Source organism: Pantherophis guttatus, chromosome 3, assembly GCF_059756535.1.
Source record: "Pantherophis guttatus breed Tessera chromosome 3, ASM5975653v1, whole genome shotgun sequence".
In the NCBI taxonomy this organism is placed as follows: Eukaryota; Metazoa; Chordata; class Lepidosauria; order Squamata; family Colubridae; genus Pantherophis; species Pantherophis guttatus.
The window spans coordinates 92893828-92907719 of NC_142065.1; the positions used below are offsets into that span (position 1 = coordinate 92893828).

Below are 13892 nucleotides of genomic sequence, written 5' to 3' on the forward strand. Positions count from 1 at the left end.
GCAGGTTCTGATCAGTGTATCTGGAATGAGATTTAGTGGTAGACAGCAGAGTTTGGGATTTATGACTATTCCTTGTCGTCGTTTCAGTGTCCCCACAGTCACATGGTCATGATTTGGATGCTTGACAACTAGCTTGTAATGACAATGGTCACAGCATCCTGTGGTCATGTGATCACTATTTGTAGCCCTCTCTACCAGCTTCCAACAAACAAAGCCAATGTGGAAACCAGCAGGAGGTCACAAATAGCAATCACAAGGCCACAGACACTGCAGCCGCATGGATTTGCCTAACAACAGAACTGTCATAAGTTGGCACAGCCACATGACACTGCACTTTACAACTGCATCATTTAGCAACAGAATTGCCAATCCCAATGACAGTCCTTAAGCAAAGATTACCAATAGAGGTACAAGGCCATCCCTACTAAAGAAAAGTGTCAGCTAATGGTTCAGCTGCAACCAGCCAAATATATTATGGTCCATTAAGGCCACTTGGTTCTTTAAGTAATGGAAACAAATCTAGGAGAATATAAAAACTATTTACACTTCTGCTCCTCCAGGAAGAACAGAAGTCCATCCAAAGATGATACTTACCCAATTCCAGACACATGGCCATCAATCCACAGCATCTCATTCTGAATAGAATTAATACAAGAGAAGGCCACCTAGCACCCTCCAGATCTTTTTGACTAAAATTCCATTGACCTCTTACTGGTGGCCATCAGAATGATGATGATGATATGATGATGATGATGATGATGATGATGATAATAATAATAATAATAATAATAATAATAATAATAATAATAATAATAATAAATTTTGCCCTGATGCATTTATTTAGTATAGAATATTTTTTGACATGCAAAAGCATTAAAGGTGGTATGGATAAATATTCTTCACCAGCACAATGCTGAATTGGAAATGGTATGGTCTGGAAATCTACTGCTTCATTCAGCATTAGCTCTAAATGATAAACCAAATAATGGGATGAGTGATGATTCAGTAAAAATGCAAAAGCAGCCACATGGCTGTTTCCTTAAAACATATATTAATGCACCATCTGCTAAGGGTGCCTGCCAACTTTTACTCCTTTTACTTTATTTTTAAGACACGTTTCTCCAGGACGACAAGGAAGCCTTTCAAATTTTATTTATTGTACTTCTGACACTTTGCTCAGCCAACTCTGAGAAGATTATTAAAGCTACTGCCTATTAGCTGCTTCCTTTACCCAAATTAATAGGTGTGGATACTGTGCAGCAAAGAAAAACTTGCAAAAAAAGGAATCAACTTCTATTTTTTTTCTTCATCATCACTTTTCTTCTGTAATTGTCATCAATCTAATTTCTCCATAAAAAGGATACTTGACCCACAATTGTGCATTACTGGATAGTGCTAATACTTTCTTTTCATCTACATGTATGAAGAAAAAACAAATCTGGAGCTGCCCATGCCATCCTGAATAAAGCAATAAAACGTGTTCTTATTAGATATTTAGACTACATCTTTAATCAGTTTGGACCAAAGGCACAATGGTATGGTATCATCTTAATTTGTTTCCATAAAGCAAGGAGGAAGATCCACCTCAGAGAGTTCTATCGAATGGGAATTGCATGTCTTTTGTTCCATGCTGTATCTACCACACAAGGAGGTGGGGTATTCAACAGAGCTCTTTTCAATAATCAGACTTGGCATGAAAATTTGATTTGGGCAAGGAGCCTGATATGTGTCAGAGCTTCTCTGAACAGAACTCTAGAGGTTATGACTAGCACTTCAAATTGAGTATGGAAACTACAAGTAACCAGTGCAATGATTTCAAATTAGGTGTAAATTCACACTGGCTGTCCCATCAGTAGTCTAACTACAGTATTTTGTTCTAGCTACAGCTTCTGGGTCATCTCCAAAAGCAACCCACAAATACCACATTCCTGTAATCCAGTCTCTAGGCAAACATAAATTATCATTGCCAGAACATCCTGAATCATAATTATCTGGACCATAGCCAACAGTTATGGACCATAACTGGCCTACCAGATGAACCTGGATGAAATCCCCCTAGTCACGACTTCTATTTGCTGCTTGAGCAATAGCCACAAGTCCAGGAAGACCTTTGCATCACAGACCTCCTTCAGGAAAAGCATGATCTGATCCAGGATTATCACCAATCCCCAGGTGTTTATAATGAACAGCAGCTCCATGTGGGATAGAGCACTAGGATTTTGTTTTCTCATGTAGAAGGTATACTTTCTGCCTTCTGACTCAAGCCTGGGCCTTGTTGCTAAAGTGATAAATTCTAACTGTTAACAAGCAAATTAAGAGGTAATATATGATGAAAACACATATATATATATATGCAGTTCCTGCTGGAAAAAAGGACAGAACAATGTTTGAATCCAATAATCACATATTAGGAGCCACCTTTAGCAGCAAGTGGTGGTTTCTTTTTGTTTCATGCTTCAGTAAGTATAGACGTTATATGACATAGCTCTGTGTAAACTCGCTTTCATATAGATTTATGTTCTACTGTTAGCTGTACCATTGCCACAAATCCTCAGCAGGATTAGATCATTGAGAAAAGTGTAAATTGTAGACCACTGACTCTTGGCTGTTTAGCTGTCACTAACATTGCAGCTCTAGTTGCGCAACTAAAATGAGCCAGTTACCTAAAAAAATAAGAAGCTTTCTAAAATCCTGATTCTATTATGTGGAAAGAATCCCTGTGGAGATCAATAGGACTCAGAACTATCAATACATTCCATACCAGAATACAAGGGAATTTGTTTTAACTATTAAGCATGAAATATTATATCACTTTTCAGGAATGATTTAACAAAACTACCATCATGCAGGAACAGAATAAACTTCCCAACAGGTGGCTGGAATTCTTTCACAAAGTATAGCTATTCCCATTGATGGAAAACATAGATTATATTATACACATTACATCGGTCCATGGAGATAGATTGCGGTGTGTGAGAGAGAGGGGGGAGGGAGGGAGAAGACAGCACATTTTATGATTTCATTTGCCTTCTATTAAAAGGAAAAATCAGAACTGAAATAATGTTTTCTCAACTAGTTTGTAAAAGAATATCCAACAGCTCATTAATTTCATGCTTACTGGGAATTATTGACATTGTAATACCAATTACATTTAAGAAGCTGCAAGATGAAAAAAACTGTTTTAGTTCATTAATTTTTGGAAGATGCCCATGGTTTAGGCATCAATTCATTCTGAACCTGAATCAAATGTGGTTCTTCTATACTCCGTACAGAACATCTGTTCTCAGGTAGCATTTGTGGTCTTCAAATCATTCTTGACTTCTGGCAAGTATATGGAGAAATCCATGCAGTATTCTTGGAAATCTTGCCATTGCCTTTTTCCCAAGGCTAGGAAGAGGTTACTAGCCTAAAGACATTTCTGTGGTTAAGGCAGGACCAGAACCCAGATTTCCCAACTCCCAGTTCAGTACCTTAACTTAGACCAAACTGCCCAAGTTCTCTTTTACATAATGTGTATTGTGCTGTGGTGTGATGTTCCTAATTACATGAGGAAGAATTACCAATGAAGGTCAATCAGAAAAATATATACAGGTAGTCCTCAACTTATGACCACAATTGAGACCAACATTTCTATTATTCTGTGACATTAAATGAGTTTGGCCCCATTTTATGACCTTTCTTGCCCCAGTTGTTACATGAATCACCGCAGTTGATAAGTTAGTTACATGGTTGTTAAGTGAATCTGGTATCCCCACTGACTTTGCTTGTCAGAAGGTCGCAAAAGATGATCACATAACCTTGGGACACAGCAAACATCATAAGTATGAATCAGTTGCCAAGCATCTGAATTTTGATCACATGGTCATAGAGATTCTATAAAGGACGCAAGTGTGAAAAATGGTCAAGTCACTTTCAGTACCGTTGTAACTTAGAATGCTCACTAAATGAACTGTTGTAAGTCAAGGACCTGTAGCAACCTCTTCATTTAGTGATTCCAAACCAACCATCTATATAGTATCCTATTGACCCTATCATTAATTTGTGCATCACTTTTGCTGCTGCTGTTGAAAAGTTCTAAATTTTGATATTCCTCATAAAAAATAACTTGTATTTTTTGGGGGGTGGGGTGTATTTTTGCAAGCTGGTTTATAGAATAAAACATCTCTTCCGAGAAGGGCAAATATAAAGCAAAAAGTCTCAGAACAGGCTAATGAAACTTGATTGTCCAAAGAATATTGACATATGGAAAATAAAATGGGAAAAATTAGGTGGAAGGGAAAATGGAATAGTATATCAAAGGGGACTGCTCAACTGTCTAGCTGACTTGTACCCCGATCAGATGCATTTCATACCACAATAATTTGATGGAGGTTTACTGGCAAATACATTGATGCCAATGGTGCTCTTGTTTTGTTTTGAAACGGTAGCACAATCCACTGCAAAGGCTAAGGGAAGAAAACCTTACAGCTTCACTTTTAAGATACAGTCAGGGCAACACAAATCATTTTATTTCTCCAGAGAAGGAACATCAGTGATATAGATGTTTGCAAAGAGGAAGGAATGGACAGGCCATATTTTTATAACAGCAATGGCTTGCAAAAATGCTAGTTAGGGTGAGATTAAGAAATAGCTGGTTATATTTCCATTAGCAGCAGATGAACAAGGAAAAAAATGAAGCCTTTGCTCTTATTCTAAATCACCTCCATTGTACAGATAATCCTCATTTAGCAACCACAATTGGAACCAGCCACTCGGTCTTTAAGTGAAATGGTCACTTTACTAAGTGAAACCATGACTGTACTTATGATCTTACTTCAGCTTTCTTTTGCTTTACAGATCTGCAAAGGTTATAAATGCAAGGACTGGTCACAAAATTACCTTTTCGTCACCACATAACCGTGAAAGGTCGCTCTATGAGACAGTAAATAAACAAGGGCTGCCTGTGCTTCCAAAGCCACTAAGAGAAAATCTAACAGAACAAGAACACTAGATATTTTCAGTCATTTGCCATAATTATTACAGACATTAGATATCAGCCTGAGCACAATAACAAAATGGCACCTTCTGCCCTACTGTACCTGTGGCAACAGAACACCAGTCTTCACTCTATCTAAGGATGGCAGGCTAGAGTAAGGCCTATGGCAGATGATACAGCTCATAACCTTGGATCCTGGCATCTGTTTTCTGAGCTGATTCTCTCAATCTACCAAATGATGAGACTGGCCTTGAACAACATCCCCCAGCAATGCACTATTGTAATTGTTTCAGCGCAATGGAAAAAAATTATTTGGTATAACAATTAGGATTTCAAAATGGAAGAAAGTTTTCCAAATGGGTGAGAAATCAACTGCACGTTTCATCTTTAATCCTGGAGTTACCTCCCTTCTTTTTCTGTGGGAGCCCTTGGGCCTTGAACATTCACATCAGCTTAACGTACAGAACAAACAAAAGAAGTTGCAGATATTTTAACTTCTACCACATTAGAAAGCAAAATATTCTCTGGATTTGCCTGAATCCAGTCCAACAATGTTCAGTACTGGTGTGCAAATGTCATGTCTCACAAATAGGAATGCTGTCTATATATGGTAACCCACCAGTAACCCCCTACCATCTAACTGCCTGGGCAAAATACCTCACATTTCTCTAGAGAATAGGTAAGCAAGTAATAATAGACTCTCAGCCCCATTGATTTGGCCATCTATAAAACATAACAATAACAGCTTAACTCATATAATTCCTGTTCAATGACCCAGGACTGTGCTTTGCTTATTTGAAATCCTCAAACAGCTGACAGTCCATTGATCACGGACAACAATTTCACAAGACTTGTCAGGGCTTACAGAATAGGAAATGACCTCAGTGCTCCCTGAAGGCAACCAAAGGAAAGATAATTTCTATAAGCTTTTAAAGGAAGTATTTTTCACAACACATTGCCATATTTTGCCATCTTGTTTATTTAATCATTGATTTGATTTTTACCACCTTTTCTGGTAAAAATGGTGACTAACCAAATTTTAAAAACAAAATGTTGACAATATGTTGACAAATTTGCCTATTAACAGCTCAGAGTTCAGGCTCTTGACCCATTGACCTCCTTGATGGTGCAGCAAACTAAAGTGCTGTTAAGTAACACCAGCTGCCTGCAATTACTGCAAGTTCAAATCTCACCAGGCTCAAGGTTGACTCAGCCTTCCATCCTTTCGAGGTAGGCAAAATGAGGATCCGGATTGTGGGGGCAATAAGCTGACTTTGTATAAAAAAGAACACCGCTTTGGGGGGGGAGCGAAAGCCCTACTAAGCAGGTATATACAAAAGTATGAAGGCTATTGCTTAACGCAGCCACCCTGAGTCTCCGGAGAAGGGCGACATATAAGTCGAACCAATAAATAAATAGATAAATAAATAAATGATGTCTATCCTTAGCAAAAGATTTTTTTCCTCCAACTTCTCCTGAAAATATCTCAGATAGCTTGGGACCAAGTGCCCACAATCTTTAATATCTACTATCCCAGATGGTTAGAATTCTCTTCCCCAAAATTATTTTACACCATTTCTGTGTTATGTATTTTTTTAATAATTTCATTTTCTTCTCAGTTTTAAGATACTGAATTATTCTATGTATAGTTCAAAATAGACTTCTAAAGTAATTCTAATGTAACAAATTCACAGGAAAAGAACTGGCATGGACTTAGGAGCAATCCTTACATATATTTGTCTTTGTGATGTTTCTCAGCCCTTGGCAATTACTTGTCAGTTATAATTTGAAAGTAAATACTACATATAGTGCACAGTAGGACTGTATATGCTTCAAAAATGATTCAGAAGAAGCACTTTGGCCCTCACATGAGCACAGCACTTCTCCTCTATTCACTAAAGCAGCCTGTCATTTTTTGTATTTTCATACAAACCTGAAATAAAGGAGTTGCTTTAACAAACACCAGAAAAGAACTGGGCTCATGTGTATTCTGAAGAGCTTCTTCTGAATCATTTCTGAAGGGTGCCGAGTCATAGTACAGAATATCTGCTATAGGGTTATATGTAAATACAGTATATTACTCCATCCTCCTATACCTTTCCTTACTCTATCAAACGTTAGCACTGACCATAAAAATGAACTCTGTGATTACAGAAGTGGACAATAATCATAACTAAGCACATTGATTTTGTGTGCAGACTGAATTTTCTTCATGCTTTTGTATATTTCCACCTGCAACTAGATTACCAGCAGATCAGAAAAAGCTGGCATGTTACTAGAGAAAGCCACACAAAATCACTTATTTAATCCTTTTTTCATTTGTTTCAACTCTTACTCTAAAACATAGTATGCTATAACCTGCTGCTGCAATCCTATTATATTCAGTAGAAAAATCAATGAAAGTTTCTCTTGGGGAAGGTGTTTGGGTTCAAAATGTTCTGAGGCTATATAGTCTTGCCATCTCTTTCATTCTACCTGCTTTTTCCACTGAATTCACATATTATATCCCTTTATTTAATCCTGGATATTTTCCATCATTGCACAAATACCATTCTCTTTTTAAAAAATCTCACAATTACTAGATTTTTGTGCTCAACACTTTTCCTGCCCACTATCATTAACGTAAACCATATATGTTTTTTAGTACTAACTGGCTTAATTGGATTGAAATCTAAGAAAACACATGGTTTACATTTATCCGGAACTAGGTCATGCAAATCCTTTCATATTTCCTTAGTTACAAGTTGATAATCAAATAGAGCAGATAATTATTTTTTCCATCACTAGAAGATATGTTGATTTTAAAAAATGAATCAGAACAAATTAGACTTGTATTAATCATTTTCCACCTACACAACAAAATATACTTGGGATTAAGTTCCACATGATGTGTCTACAACAAAATGAACAGTGCTGAATGCTCTTCTTCGGGGTACCAGATTCCAACACCCAGCTATTCCTCTTTTACTATATTATTTTGCTTTTTTCTAACAGTTAACACACTATACTTGCTAAGGATGATCATGCTGTTTTGGGGCATTCAGCCTCATTAATTCTTTTCTGTAATGCATATGAGTGCATTCACTTACTGAGAATATCATCCAAATTCCTTTGGTTTCAGAAAGAGAACGTTGCCCCTAATTTCTTTTTGTTTCAATTCTGAGATTAATTAGAGTACAATTTTTCGATACTGGTAACCCTTGGGTGGACTCCATGTAAAAGGACACCTGTTTTACTCAATTTCTGCCATCAGATAAAAGCATAGTCAGACATAGAAGACCTTCTATCTACATTGCTGCTCACATTTTGCTTGTTGGTATGTCCATTACATAAACAGTTCTTAGAGATGTTTATAATAATCCTAGATTTCCTACCCTCAACCCAGATGTTCTTGTTGTTTTAAGAAAAACCAAAAATACAATTTTATGTAGGACTATTTTTTCATCCCTTGGGCCACATGGTAAGCCAAAAGCTACAGCTTAAAACAGACACCTATTGTTGGCATGCAGCCACCCAAGTTGTCTGGTCTTCTACTATCCCCACACAAATGAACATTGAGAGAAAACATTTGTTTTTTCTTTGATTGAGCTGCAATAGGGCATGGAGAATTGCTGCTTCCGAAACTGCTGTCTTATTGCAAAACAGTATTTTCCCAGTGATAGCCCCAGCATCATCTTTCAAAATGGAAAGGGAAGTAGGATCTTTAGGAACCATATCTTCAGTCAGTACCTTGAGTCAGCATTTATCAACTTATTATTTTTATGCCAACCATCTCCCCTATAAGGTGACTCTAGTCAGCTTACTTGTTATAGAAGTATCAATGGAACTGCTTCTTTGCCCTTTGCCTTTTGTAGCAAGAAATTTATGAACTTTTCATGAACTACTGCTAACAAACAGGCAGTGAGTTCCTGAACTTACTCGTTTGGAAGAAAGTCACAATTAATACAGTGAGGTCTGTTTCTGAGTAGAGATGGATAGGACAGCACAATTAGAGGGTTTATTCATAGGCATGACACTTTCATTTATGAAAGCACTCATGATTTCCTTTCATAGATAATAGCCACCCAGAGTCTTATGAATGAATTAGGTAATAATGTGTGTAAATATATTATAAATATATGCCTGTTAAAAAAGCAAAAACAAAAGAAAATCATTTGTAAAATCCAAATGAACATTAAAGCTACTGTAATGTGGGTTTATGCACATATTAGTAAAAGCAAAGTAAATTTATATGAGAATTAAGCAGTTTTGCCAGTGTTTGAATTAGACTACCCTATCACTTAGATGTTCCTTCATAAACAGGTTTCATCTATAGCAGCTACCTGGCAATATTTATTTCCATATCGTGGAAAGCTGTTTCCTGCAGACCACATTTCTGATAAAAGCAAAACCTAGGCAAGGCACTTGATAGACATAACATCCTATGTGAAAATACTCCCAAAAGCCAGAGAAGATATAAAACCTTGGCAAGACAAATTCCCTATTCATAAAAAACCTGATTAACTGGTATCTATGACTGGTAGTTTAACATAATGTATTGGACATGTTGTCAGAAGCAACATATATTTTTCCCAAGCCCAAGATAATGTACTCCATCACAAAGAAGCGAAATACCTATTTCTGCCTCTGATTTTTAACTGATAGCTGATAATTAACTGATTTCTAGTGAGAGTCACACAGAAACATAATTGTATATTTTATATATCCTAGGACTGTTGCCATATGCTGTCCACCCCTTGAGTTTTCCATTGGCAGACCTTCCACTGGCAGGCCAGTTCCTCATCAGATCTTTATAAACATGCATATTGAAACCATATCTAAACCAAGCTTCAATTGGCTGGAAAAGGAAGAATGCCTTAAATCCAATAAAGAATAAGGGTTTTAAATGGGAGTTAGAAAAAGCACTTTGCTTTTCTACTGCAACATATGAAACAGGACGCATATGCTAAATCTTTCTTTCTAATCTAGACTCTAGATTGTCAGGATTCACATCCAATAAGCAGCCTTCCCAGCCGATGGAGCAATAGATTCCCCAAAGCACAATTTACCACCATCTTCAGTTAGTATTCTCAATAATAGATAGAAGTTATTTATTAATCTTAAAGATTCCTGAAGGGGGAGAAAGAAAATAAGTTTCAATTTACTTCTGCTTTTAATCTAAATAGAAGAAAACTTGGCAAGTGAGAAGTAATCCTACTAAAAAATATGTCAAATTTATTTTTCTCTCAATTTAAATCACATTTTAAGGCTAACACAATAGCCAGGAGCACATCCAAATTAAACGGTACACAAAAACTCTCCTCCCCCACTCCATGAGCAGGCCTTCTCCATTTAAAAGCCACCAGAGGTCACTGCTACATTTGTTTGGCAGTTCAAAGATGTTGAGAGCTAACATTTTATGATTTCTTTTCTTTTCTTTTTTTACTGGTGGATAATGTGAAGCCTCTTATTTTAGCTGCAGAACTCAAATGGAAGTGGGGCAAAGAGGGGGGCCAGTCAAGTACCACATAAATTCTATTCAGCCAGTTTTCTTCTTATAAAAGAAGAAAAAGAAGAAAACACAATCCATTTCCATTCTCAGTTGCAATCTCTGTTCTACTTTGATGTATCTGGTTTTCTATCCTCCCTTAAACACTCTAATTCCTCATACCCAAAACTTTGTCTTTCTTGCACAAAGCATCTATCATGGAAAAAAAGATGTTTTAAGCCACTTTGCCAAATGAAAGGATTTTGTAAGATCTGAATTAACTGTTGCATTTCTGAAACTCCACATATGTTCTATTGAGAAAGGAATGGACTGATTTATCCCCAAAGATCAGCAGAACGTGGACATAAAAAGGTACTGATACCTTCAGAACTATTAAAGTATTTTAACTATTAAATACATTAACAATAGTTATATACATACTTGTGTTTGGTCTTTTTGGACTTTCAGATATTAAACTAGTGACTTGGAATTGAGGGGGGGGGAGTAGTATGGAATTGTATGCAAGCAGAATTAGGTTCTATTCAGGCCATGTGAAAGACTAAAATTCTCCGGAAACTGGCAAGTTTCTTTCAGAGTAAAATCAGATTGTATAGCCTGAAAGGTTATATTTCTATATGATTGTCAGATTTAATTTGTTTTATCACAAATTAAAACTATTTTTAAATTTGTTTACCATACAGAGTAATGGTCATTTCTCCTTTGAGCCAAGCTTAATTCTTGGTTATTTCATGGACTTAACCATATAGATTTCTTGATTATGGAAGTGATTTACTAAACTTCCCACACACACTCAATTTCCTATACTGTCCACACTACAAATGCAGAGAAAAAATCAAATAAAAGCCAGCTTCAAATCAGAGATATAGCTTTGTCAAGGTAACTGTGGATGCGGCTACTGGGATATATGTGTGTAAACATGATGATACATACAAGATTTCAGATGCATTATATTCAAGTATTCCCTAATCTAAGATATAGCAATTCTTTTTCCGCCTGGAAATTCTTTTTTTATCTAATTTTGTTTGTGGAAGGGAGACCTTCATTTAGGGAAATAACTCCAGTTGTCTGCAATATGTCATTATATTCAGTGACATGAGAAGAGAACTATGTATGTCTGATCTATAGTCCAGAAATAAGTCCTACTTTATTCAAGCATCAATAGAATTCCAGATTAAAATTGTTGCTTATCAGAAATATTATCCCCCCAAAATGCTTCATGTATATTGGGATGAGGGGAAATAAAGAAGCAGTCTTTCTTCAACATCAAATCATGACAAACACCTCTTAGACATTTGGGTGACAGAAAGCAAATTACATAGACATAGGTAGATAGATAGATAGATAGATAGATAGATAGATAGATAGATAGATAGATAGATAGATAAAAAGATGGTAGTCTCTTTAACTATTACAGGTTTTTTACCCTTCCTATAAATGTGTAGCATTACACTACCAGTGGATGAATATGAATTAAAACATTTATTTTCATTAACATGTAGAGTTCCAATAAAGCAGGAAAATAACACTATGTCTTTGAGTACCAGTCTTTCTTGAATCACAACTAAGGTCCAGGTCCTATCATAGTAACTTTGATCAGAAACAGAATAGAAAATAACCATATGTAGATAATCTGATTGGCCTGATCATTTCCTTTGTGATGATTATAAAATCTGCCTATTTTTACAACCACAAATAATGAAATGGGCCAAACTAATTCGGGGCACAACCCAACCAGTCTCAGAATTATTTACATCATGTTCTAGGAAACTAGGAAAGATTTAAAGAAGTATTTAACTCTCCTGTAGAAAACAATAGAAATTGAAAATGGAACCATGTATGTATGTATGTCCCTTTATTATTTTTACCAATCATTAAAGGCAGTGAACATATTCACTGCCTTCCTCCTCCTATTTTCCCCACAACAACAACCCTTTGAGGTGGATTGAGCTCAATCCACCTCAAAGATGTGAGACAGTGACTGGCCCAAGGTCTCCTAGCTGGCTTTCATGGCTAAAGTGGGACTAAAATGCATGGTCTCCCGTTTTCTAGTTTAGTGCCTTTACTGGCCCTAAACTCATTGACTTCAGGTTATGCTAAATTTGGGGGGGGGGGTCCATATGATTAGCATTTAATTCTCTAAAATTTATTTAGCACCATCTTATTAAAATAAATTTATCTGCATGGAACTATTTCGTTCCATTATTTCCTGTCACATTCTTTTGCTCTCAGCAATACAGCATTCGTTCAGTCGTCGTGATTACAGCTTTCTAGCTGGAAAAAGTAGCCGGTTTGGTTTTGTCTTTATTTTTCAGTACGATTATAAACGAATGAACGATTCCAGTCAGAGTTCACACATGCAGCTATCGAACTGCTCTTCTTGAATAGATTCTGGGAGCGATCGACTTGGAAATCCTCCTGCACAATCCCCCACCCCCACCCCAAAAATAAATCGGAGCGGATTTATGACGTAATTCGGAGAAAGTTAGGAGCCGCGAGGAGCCCTGTTTTCTAAATTACCTTCCATTCACTTTTACTTTCTTCTTCTCAGAAAGGGCGGTATTAACGCCTTCTCTCGAGAGGAGTATTTGGTTCCTAAAACTGAGTCGCTCCGAGGCAGAAATGAAACAACTGCAACAAAATCGAAGGAACCAAGCCCGTCGTTAAATACAATTAAAATATCTGTGCCCTGAAATTTAAGCAACTCAAGCCTGAAGCCCAGTGAAATCAACGTACTCAGAAATATCTCCCGAATTTTCCTTACACTTTTATTCTTTATATTTTATTTTATTTTTGCAGAAAACAGTGCAAACCAATCCAGTTGCACCGCGGAGGGCCATTTTGCGAAGCTTAAGAGTTAAGTGACTTACTTTTGAGTAAACCTGGGAAAGGTGAGGCTGTTCAGAAGCAGCTGGTTGACTTCGGATCCCTTTCTTTCGCTCTGAAATAAGGCCTGGGGCGGTGGGGCGAGGAAAGGCCGCTTTCCTCCAGAGCAAACCGCCACCGCCGCCTTAGCCCCCTCCTAGAGAAGGGGGCTCAAACTTGCACCCCCCCTTCCCCCATCCGCATTCCTAACGGAGAAGAAAGTGGGGGCTGCCCGCTTCAAAGCAAGACTAGCCCCAGGCGCAAGCTTTCCTCCCCCGCCGCCAGGGACGACACGCCCGGAGGCGGCCCCTCCCTGTTGGATGCGGCCCAGCCTGCCTCGGCGGGAAGAGGCGCCCCAGCGCTCCCTTGGCCGTTCGCCTGGCCTCAAAGCGGCTCCGCTGCCAGAGGTGCCGGTGCCAGCTCCAATTAACAGCGAACAATTAAAAACAGCTCGGCTTCCTTCTGCCCTGCCCCCCTCCCCCCCCCCCGCCTGAGAGCACTCTGTCCCGCAGCACAGAGGGGGTTCTTCAGACAAAGCCTTCGACTGGTTCCTGGATTAACCCATTT

The 13892-nt window shown here is 37.7% G+C and overlaps 1 protein-coding gene across 5 annotated transcripts in view; it reads right to left on the reverse strand.

Annotated features, from left to right (window-relative positions):
- LHX9 (LIM homeobox 9) overlaps positions 1-13892 on the reverse strand; it is a 52582-nt gene that overhangs the window by 18664 nt on the left and 20026 nt on the right. The gene's annotated exons all lie outside the window — the stretch shown is intronic.